The following is a 10,797-nucleotide window of genomic DNA, read 5'->3' on the forward strand; positions in this document are numbered from 1 at the left end:
TTTCTAATTATTTTTTTCTTATATTCTATTTGCAGGTAAATAGACCAGCCATAGCTGTTTGAATTTTTGCAGTATTATGTCATCTTTCAATTGATGAGATGATGTTCTGATATCTTAAGAGTGGATCCATGGGGCCTCCCCGGTGGCGCAGCGGTTGAGCGCTGGGTTGCGAAGCTGCCCGAGGCCTCTGCGGCGCCGGTTCGATCCCCGGCTGCTCCCCGGCCACCGGAGAAGGGTCCCACACGGCGCGCAGACCTCTCCTGCCACCCGCTGCTCCCCTCAGCAGTGTACCTTGGTCCTTCTGCCTGCTCTGCTCCCTGCTCTGGCTCTGGTGAATTCTCTCACCCTCTCGCGCCTCTGACTATACCCAGTGCATGTACAAACAAACAAATTAAAAAAAAAAAAAAAGCCTCTTTAAAAAAAAAAATTAAAAAAAAAAAAGAGTGGATCCATGGACTTACCTACCACTTAATAGTTACAGGACTTTGGCTAGGTACATTAATTCTTCCAAGATTTTGTAATTCATCTTTAAAGTGTAAATGATATTTGCCTTCATAAAGCTGTTGATGGAGTTTTATTAAGATAACATGACAGGGCTAACAGAACACTTGACAGTATGGACAAATGGATAATTATAATAAACATTATTGACTAAAAGTTATCAGAATAGAGGCTCAGGAGATCTGGGATATTTCCCAGTCTCTATTTATTTTTTTTAAGATTTTTTTAAATGCATACAAGAACAGGGATGCAGGCCAGAGGTGCGAGAGGTGGGAGGATTCACCAGAGACAGAGTGGGGAACAGAACAGGTGGATCTACTGAAATACACTGCTGAGGGCTCAGAGCAGTGGGCGAGACAGGAGAGGTCTGCTGTGCCATATGTGGATTAGCTCCCTGGCCAGGGATCAAACTCACACCACAGTGGCTGGTGATAGCGTGATAGCTCTGAGACTTTAACCCCAGCACGACCAGGGAGGTCCCCTCCAGTCTCTATTTCTTTTTTTTTTTTTAAGATTTATTTACTTATTTATACAAGCACTGGGTACAGTCAGAAGCGCGGGAGGGTGAGAGGATTCACCAGAGCCAGAGTGAGGAACAGAAGAGGCAGACTGAAGAAATTTGCTGCTGAGGGGAGCAGCGGGCATGGCAGGAGAGGTCTGCGTGCCATGTGGGACCCTCGCCCGGCAGCCGAGGATCGAACCGGCGCTGCAGAGGCTGTGGGCAGCTTCACAGCCCAGCGGTCAACCGCTGCGCCACCAGGGCAGGCACCCCAGTCTCTATTTCTTTTTTTTTTTTTTAAAGATTTATTTTTATTTTATTTTTATTTATTTATACAAGCACTGGGTACAGTCAGAAGCGCGGGAGGGTGAGAGAATTCACCAGAGCCAGAGCGGGGAGCAGAGCAGGCAGAAGGACCGAAGTACACTGCTGAGGGGAGCAACGGGCGGCAGGAGAGGTCTGCGCGCCATGTGGGACCCTCCTCCGGTGGCCGGGGAGCAGCCGGGGATCGAACCGGCGTCGCAGAGGCTGCGGGCAGCTTCGCAACCCAGCGCTCAACCGTTGCGCCACCAGGGAGGCCCATCCCAGTCTCTATTTCTTAAAGATAATTTGTGATTACAAAAAGTAATCACTGCTTTACATTGTCCTTCAGTCAGAAGGAATAATAAATCCTGTCTAATACTTATACCATGGCATAAGATAGTGGTCTAGCTTCATTCTTTTGCATCTGGCTGTCCCGTTATCTCAATACCATTTGGTGAAGGGACATTCCTTTATTCAATGCATACTCTTGGCTCCCTTTCAGATTAGCTGTTCATATGAATGTTGGTTTGTTTCTGGGCTCTCAATTTTATTCCACTGGTCTGAGTATCTGTTTTTTATTACAATACTATGCTGGTTTGATTACTATAACTTTGGAATCATAGCAAATACATGCATATAATCGTAATCAGGAGACGTAGTTTCCTCAACTTAGTTGGCAATTGAACAATTTTCACTCAGAGTGTTTGAGTTATAGTGTTCTTCAGGACATATTTTGGAAAACCTTATTCAAACTAAATCTTTTACAACTTTGAAACCTTGTGCCTTTGTTTCTAAGAACAATGGAATGTTATTGGTAATGATTAAAACACATTGGGCCTCCATGGTGGTGCAAGGGGTTGAGACGCAACCTATGAAGCTATCTGCAGCCACTGCAGCACAAGTTCAATCTCTGGCCAGGGAGCTACCCACATGGGTCAGCAGACCTCTCCTGACTTGCCCGCTGCTCCCCTCAGCAGTGTATTTCAGTCAATCTGCCTGTTCTGCTCCCTACTCTGTCTCTGGTGAATCCTCTCACCCCCTCCCCCACACCTCTGGCCTGTACCCCAGTTCTTGTATGCATAAAATAAATATTAAAAAATAAATAAAATAAAACCAATTGCCATTAAAATATTACTTACTGCTTTTTAAGTCATAATGTTCCTGATATGATGATGGCAAAATAGAAGTGCATAAATACAAGGCATTAATGAGTCTTATCCTGAGCAAAGAACGTCTCACTTTTGAAAATAAAATATAACTTGCCTGTCAGGATGAGCAGACACAACACAATCCCTCTCATTTTGTACAAAATGCTCTCGAATTTTAAAAAACAGTTTGTTATTCTTTGATAACTGTAGCTGTCATACTATGAGTGCTTGTTATATCCCAAGCATTGTGATAATTAGCCATATAAGTTAACTCATTGAACACTCATTGTACACTGAGAGGGTGTCACTATAGTTTATGGATAAGATATGTGAGTCAGGAGAGGCTAGCTTATATCGTGACAGGAGACGGTCAGTGCCCCAATCTCAGTGGCTCATCCCTCACTTCTACTACATGTCCATGGCAGGTGTACATCCATCATGAGTTGGAAGATGCTGAATGCTGGATTCTGGGCGATTCTTGGAGACACCAACTCACAGAAAATTGACAGTCACTCTGGGATCAAAGAGAAGAGGGTCCTGAAGGGTCTCAAATCAACAACCATATGTTCTGGCCTGGAAATACCACATGCTACTCACAGCCCGCTAGCCAGAGCCAGTCACAGACAGGGCACCACCAATCAAAGGGAGGTCAAGCAAGAAGTGCAGTTCTACCAGGTGGCTGGCACAAGGGAGAAATGGAAACACTTCACAAACAGCACCACCGACCATGGAAGTGAAACTCAGGGAGATTAAGAACCTGCATAAAATCACAGAGGCAGTAAATGTCAATGCTGGGACTTGAATCCACACAGGTACAATTTCAAAGTCAATGTTCTTTCTGTACTTCTTTCGACTTTGCCTCAATGAACCTTGTATTTATAGTGGAGATTCTATTACTTTAGTGTTCCAGTTCCCTCTTCCTTCATCATCTCCTGTTCTAGCAGTAGAACTGAATAGACATGATGGCACTGGGAAAACGCACCAGCTGGCTAGGCACAGGTCTCTTCCAAAGGAATGAATGTATTATATAAATGAGTATTTGTTATATTTGAGGATAAAAATGATGAAATAAAGCCTACAATTAGGCTTTATTGATCATATGCTTAATAAAACGTTTTATTTTTATTGATCATATGCTTAATAAAATATGTCATGTCTTTCCATTACTGTGAAATAAAAATAAAAGCATAAATTAGTGAATGTAATAACAGCTATGACAAAGCTCAAAAAAAATTCTAGATGTCAGTGCCTTAGAGAGATAAGATAAAAAAAAAAGGTCAGGCAACCTGGGTCAAAAAAAATAGAAGACACAGATAAGCCACTTTTGGAATGAAAATGTTATATTCTTTCAGTTACAGCAACAACTTAAAAGGTAAGAGAATATTATGAAAAATTATGCCAAAATGTGGAAATTAAAATGAAATGGTTAGAGTGAATCATAAGAGAGATTATTGTGGGAGATTTTGGGGGTGGAACACACAGAAATTGTGTATTGACTGGTTTATCTCAATGGTGAGAGACAATAGCCAACAAACTGCTTCAAATCTCCTTTAAACTCTCCTTGCTTTTCTGACTCCTCGGTATGTATATTTAGATATATGATAGACACCAAATTCTGCATGATGACCATACCACTAACTATGGAAGCCCTAAGAACATAGCCTGTCCTCAAGGGCTCCAGGTCGTGCCCATCTGCTATCACTTACGGTTATTCTCCCCCAGTTTATACCTAGCTTCTCTTTCTGATGGCCTGCACTTTGGACTTTGAGCTTCAGCACCAAATGTGAAAAAGAGAGCTTTACACAAACTACTTACTTAGCTCCCACAGTTGTGTGAGGTCAAATACTTGTAATGATGAGCTGGTGATAAGAAACAGCAGTCCCAAAGAGATACAGATTGTCCTCTCCAAGTCAGCACTCACACCCTCCTCCAGCTCCATGCCCAACTTATCCCAGGAGCAGTTAGAAATGGTGCAGGCATGCTCCATTCAATCTACGATAAAATTTGTGTAATATTAGATGAAAGTATGGGGATAAGAGTGAGTTGGCAGAGGGCCTCCCTGGTGGTGCAAGGGGTTAAGATGCAACCTATGAAGCTATCTGCAGCCACTTCAGCACAAGTTCCATCCCCGGCAAGGGAGATACCCACATGGCACAGCAGACCTCTCCTGACTCGCCCACTGCTTCCCTCAGCAGTGTATTTCAGTCAGTCTGCCTGTTCTGTTCCCCACTCTGTCTCTGGTGAATCCTCTCACCCCCCACACCTCTAGCCTGTACCCAAGTTCTTGTATGCATAAATAAATAAATAAATGTTTTTTTAAAAAAGAGTGAGTTGGCAGAGCAGGGGAGTATATATGGGAAATTCAAAGATTTTTTTCAAAAATACAATTTTGCTTGCAAAAAGTGTTCACCTATGCAAATGTATGCTAGTTAACTTGTAATGTATGTAAGCAAATTTTAAACTAAACGGTTGTTCCACTATTCATATTGCTACATTCATTCCCTTTTATAATCATTCAGTACTCAGTACTCACCTTTCTCATTCAGTATTCAAAGCACCAAATTAAACTACTTCTGTGCTTTGAACAAGTGTACAGTAATATTCTGAATTCCAAGTACCCTGTTACACTATTTACACTTAGATTTTAAGAGTTTTGCCCTGATGCACACTGTACCACAGAGCTCATTCCAGGACATACATCACAGCAGATTTGAAGGCATATTTTTGTAATGAGTTAGGAAAATGGCATTGTGCTGTCAGTGTCTCCACTTTGGTCTAATGGATATTGCCCGTCCTTCTTCGTCCCCAGAGGTCTTTGTGACTACCACTGGAACTACATGAGAGTCACACAGTTTCTTGCTCTGTCCAAGGCAAGAATCTGGGAATTCAGACCAAGAAAGCAAGATGGCTGAGTTATGAGATTCAGGACTCATGCTGATGATCTCCCATCTCCCTCCACTTCTTACATGCTGTGATCAAGGTCCCAGAAGAGGCCTTAGTGAAGGGATCCATGCTGCTGAAAACAAGAAGCCACTGAACTTATCTTCGTTATCCTAATCTTTCTTCTGGCCTGTGATTTTGGTAAGAGGTACAACTTGTCCAGGCAACCAGACCTTAGCTTTTAAGGCTGATATTCATCAACCCAAAGGACCAGTTGAGTGATGAACCTCCCTGGTGGCCTAGGGGTTAAGTCTCAGCAGTATCACAGGGAGGGCCTGATTTCAATCTCTGGCCAAGGAAGTAACCCACACATGGAGTAGCAGATCTCTCCTGTCTCGCCCGCTGCTCCCCTTAGCAGTGTATTTCAGTAGATCCACTGTTCTGTTCCCCACTGTGTCTCTGGTGAATCCTCTCACCTCCCACACCTCTGGCCTGTACCCCAGTTCTTGTATGCATAAATAAACAAATCTTTTAAAAAATAGAGTGGTGTTCTTTGTTCTGTAAGTGACACTATATGCTGTATATCCTGGATTATTCTTTCTATCCATGAGCCAAAGGGTCAGAACCAAAAGGCTCTGCCTCACCTCTCAAGCCTGGGCAGTCCTTAGTCTCTTCCTGGATAATTATAAATAAGACATGATGAGGGAGGAGCCATGTTATTTCTGGAGCAGAGGCTTGTAGACGGTGTAACTAAGCTACATGCCATACCTGAAGGCTGGCAGGAACACTATTACCTGACCAGCTGGACTTCTGCAAGAAATGCCCACTGGCTGATGGAAGTAGTGGAAGTGAGAAAGTCAGTTCTAATACGTGTTACTCCACACTCTTTAGTTATTTGCATTATTTTTCAAAACTTTTTAGTTTTTTGCAAAAAAAATTGCATGGTAGCCTGATCACATCTCACATACCTTTCACAGTGTTCCAGTGGCAACACCTACCCAATAGATCCTGAACCAACAACATTTTATACTCCTTATTCATGTACCTTAGAAATTCTGACACAGGGCCTTCCTGGTGGTGCAAGGGGTTAAGTCTCAGCACTATCAAGCTATCATCAGCCACTGTGGTATGAGTTCAATCCCCGGCCAAGGAGCTAACCGACATATGGTGCAGCAGACCTCTCCTGGCTCACCCCTGCTCCCTTCAGCAGTGTATTTCAGTCAATCTGCCTATCTGCCTGTACTGCTCCCTACTCTGTCTCTGATGAATCCTCTCACCCCCCGCACCTCTGGCCTACACACCCCAGCTCCTGTATGGAGAAACAAATAAAATAAATATTTAAAAAACAAAAAGAAAATAAATTCTGACACAAAGCCGCATGAAGAAATTAATAAATATGAAGTAATGAAGAAATAACGGAACTGAATTAAGCTAATAAATAACAGAAATGTGCTGGGAAGATTTTACCCTACGTTTACCATTACATGAGGACACAGCGAACTAAAGCATTGATTTCAGCCTTGAGCAGAGAAATTGGCCATGCTGTACTGACTTCAGACCTATAGGAACTGTGAGATAATAAATTTTGTTTTATATGCCTCTAAGTTTATAATAATTTGTCACCAGCAATGGAAAACTGATATAGGTTTTATCATATTTACTGACAAGGAAAAAAGCTCAAATACAATGCTAGGTTTAAAAAAAAAGTCTCAGAAAAGAACATATGACTCAATTAAAATATGTGCATATGTATTGTTATTTTTAGCAAAATATTTTAATAAAGCAAAGAGGTTTTATAGTGGTTTTAAGACTTGGAGCACCATTAAAATTACCTTCATTTCTACTGCAGAAGGGAGATTAATCTTAAACCACTCTAATTAATATTATTAAGAAAAACTATTTTAATAACTTCTCAACACAAAGCTTTAATAAAATTTTATTAAGCTTAGTAAAAATTGTTTTACATTAACTGTTAGAATTTTTTAAACAATCATTTTCCCACTAGTCATTGCTCTGACTCATATATATTACAATATTTCAAAAGTTTTAAGTTATTAGAAATAAAAAAGACAAATAATCTTTCATGAGCATGAAATTTTTGCAACTTTTAGCATGAGAAAAAAAGTTGTATTTATTTTCTAAAGTTAGTTGAGCAGAAAACAGTAATTTCTTTCACAGAGTAAATGGGGAAAAGTGTAGAAGTTTTAAAACCTTATTTTTCTTTATACATTGCTATTGAACATAATTCTGTACTGTCCTTAAAGGAGAAACACATTTATGATGTAATTCTTCCTAATTCGATAGTTTTCCTTTCTGTAAATACAGGCAGAAAAAAAAGATTTCCAATAATATGTGCCAAACTGGATGGGCTGGATTGTTTTATTTTTGAAAAACAAACCAGTCATTAAAATAGTAAAACATTTGTAAAAGAAAAGAGAGGTTGAAATAAAAACAGAAAAATGGAAATGACAAATCAATATAGGATGTGGGGTGTGTGTGTGTGTGTGTGTGTGTGTGTGTGTGTGTGTGTGTGTGTGTGTGTGTGTACCAACTGCAGGGTTTACCAACATAGATTATTTGCTTGTCCAGAAACAATACTGGCAGCTTTAAATATATGGAAATAATAACAATAGGAATCAACTGGATATGGGTTAAATTACAATGATTTAAACACTCTTGAGGCATTAAAATGAGTAGTTAAATTGTTACTAACTGAAAGCAAATAAGGAAGAGAGAGGATGGGTCCTGGGACAAGGACAGGCAAGACTCAAGGACAAAATTGCTGTTCCCACGAGCTGGTAAACAAGAGGTTAAAAATCTGATGACTCTAGGGCCTCCCCTGTGGTGGTGGTGCAGCTGGCAGAGCAGGTTGAGCACAGCACTGTGAAGCTGTCCTCAGCCTCTGCAGTACGGGTTCGAGTCCCTGCCCGCCAGGGAGATGCCCACATGGCGCGGCAGACCTCTCCTGTCTCGCCCGCTGCTCCCCTCAGCAGTGTATTTTGGTCCTTCTGCCTGTTCTGCTCCCCACTCTGTCTCCGGTGGATTCTCTCATCCTCCCCTGCCTCTGGCCTCTACCCCAGTGCTTGTATAAATAAATAAATCTTGAAAAAATCTGATGACTCTAGACACCTACTGCCATAAATTTCCTTGCCCCCCCCCACCCTTGTTTTTCTTTTTCTTTCTTTCTTTTTTTTTTTTTAGCACTAATTTCCCCAGCCTTGGCATTCCTGAGTTATCTCCCCACAGCTTATCAAATCAGCTGCTATGGGGAAAAGAGGGAGTTACAGACTCAAAAGAAAAGAGTAACATGTCTTGAGACCAAACCGGTTCAAACCAGAGCTGCCAGCACACAGGCTCCAGGAGACTTTAGCCTTGGAAATGGTCATGAGCTGTGCATGAAGAAGGGGTAGCTGGTGGGTGCTCACAACTGGCAACAACAAACGGGCTTTAGCCAAGTCCACTCTCCTCCCTTTCTCAGCCAACAAAGTTTAATTCCATTGTTCTCAAAGCCCAGTGCCCAAACCTGTCTAGACTCAGTCCTGGCCCCTCTCAAGTCTCTCTCTCATGCCTGGAGAGGTCTCCCTGATAACCTTGAGAGCAAATTTATAAAAGTAAGTGAAATAAGACAAAATGAAACAAAAGTAAATAAAATGAAAATTTAAAAATACAGTAAAGGTAACAGTCAGTGTTAGTGGACATATTAAAAAGCAGGAATGGGCCTCCCCGGTGGCGCAGCGGTTGAGTGCTGGGTTGCGAAGCTGCCCGCGGCCTCTGTGGTCCGGTTCGATTCCTGGCTGCTCCCCGGCCACCGGAGGAGGGTCCCGCATGGCGCGCAGACCTCTCCTGCCACCCGCTGCTCCCCTCAGCAGTGTACTTCGGTCCTTCTGCCTGCTCTGCTCCCCGCTCTGGCTCTGGTGAATTCTCTCGCCCTCCCGCGCTTCTGACTGTGCCCAGTGCTTGTATAAACAAAACAAAGAAACAGATAAAATAAATAAATTAAAAATAAATAAATAAATAAAAAGCAGGAATGCTCATACATAATAGACACCAAATCAAACAGTATTTTTCAAGGCCGATTTCTATGACAATTAAAAGCAGCCACAGTCATTATACAGCAGTGACAGTTCTAGGGATTTAATATTCCGGTATCGGTATACAAAATAATATGTGTACAAACAAATTCCGTCAACTTTGTGTCTGATAGTGAAAATGACAAACAACCCGAATGTACATAAGTACAGTAGTGGGTATGTGTGTTATTAGTGGGTAAAAGTTGGATAAATTTGGAAATGTAAATAGCATATTTCTGGAGGCAGGGATAGAGCTGTATTGTTTGTCTACATTAACTTTACCTTCTAATTTTACTGAAGGCTTATTCGAGTACTTTGGGAGTTTACCAAGCCCAGGCTTAGGACAACCTGGAAGTGCCAGAGATTTTTAGCATAGCCAGGGACGCTTTATTGGTTCTGCCAGTAATCAAACCATGTCTTTGGATAAACACTTCAATTTCCCATTGCTAATTGACATAATTCTGAGTAACATTCTACCAGGTTCCCTTAGAGGGGCTCCAAACATGATTTGGCCAGTTGCACTTCAGCCATGTCAATCTTTGATGATATGTTTTTATTATTTTTAAGTTTTATTTATTTATGCATACAAGAACTGAGGTGTAAGCCAGAGGTGGTGGGGGAGAGGATTCACCAGAGAGAGTGGGGAGTAGAAGAAGCAGATCTACAGAATTACACTGCTGCAGTGGGCAAGACAGGAGAGGTCTGCTGCGCCATGTGGGTTAGCTCCTTGGCTGGGGGATTGAACTCATGCTGTGGTGGCTGGTAGCAGCTTGATAGCGCTGTCTTTAACCCTGTGCCACCAGGGAAGCCCTGGTGCTATGTGTTTAAAGAACTTTTTCATCCTAAGATTATATACAAAGCAACACTTATTATATTCTATTTTCAGTAGTTGTATGTATTTTTTATTTAAACATTTAGTGTCTGTATTTAAGTGTGTGATAGGAATAAGGCACTTCATTTTTCCATACCACTAACCAATTATTTCAGCACCATTTTTTCAGTAACCTACCTCTGCCCACTGATTCAAAGTATTTCAACCAGATTACCAATATTTCTCCATGTCTGGGTTTGACAATTGGCTTACTATTTTGTTTTTCTTTATGTTTTGGTATAATACTGTAGCATCACAATACTTTCTGTTAGCAAACCGTGTCCAAATTATTGTTCTGAATTGCTGGAATACCTCAATGTTGCTCCATTTTAGAGGTCATTCTAGAGTGTTGTAAAGTTGTTGTAGTGTTAGTACTTGTTGCACTAATAACATTTAGAGGAGAACATGTTTGTCACAGGCTCTCAGGGTCTGAGAATCCACTAGCAAAACTATTAGACTCACTGAATCACCTTATAGATCTGCACAGAGACCCTTCTTAAGCACGGCCACCAGCTTAGGTTTCTA

Source organism: Talpa occidentalis, unplaced genomic scaffold (genome assembly GCF_014898055.3).
Source record: "Talpa occidentalis isolate TD23 unplaced genomic scaffold, MPIMG_talOcc4v2.1 talOcc4.15, whole genome shotgun sequence".
Lineage (NCBI taxonomy): Eukaryota > Metazoa > Chordata > Mammalia > Eulipotyphla > Talpidae > Talpa > Talpa occidentalis.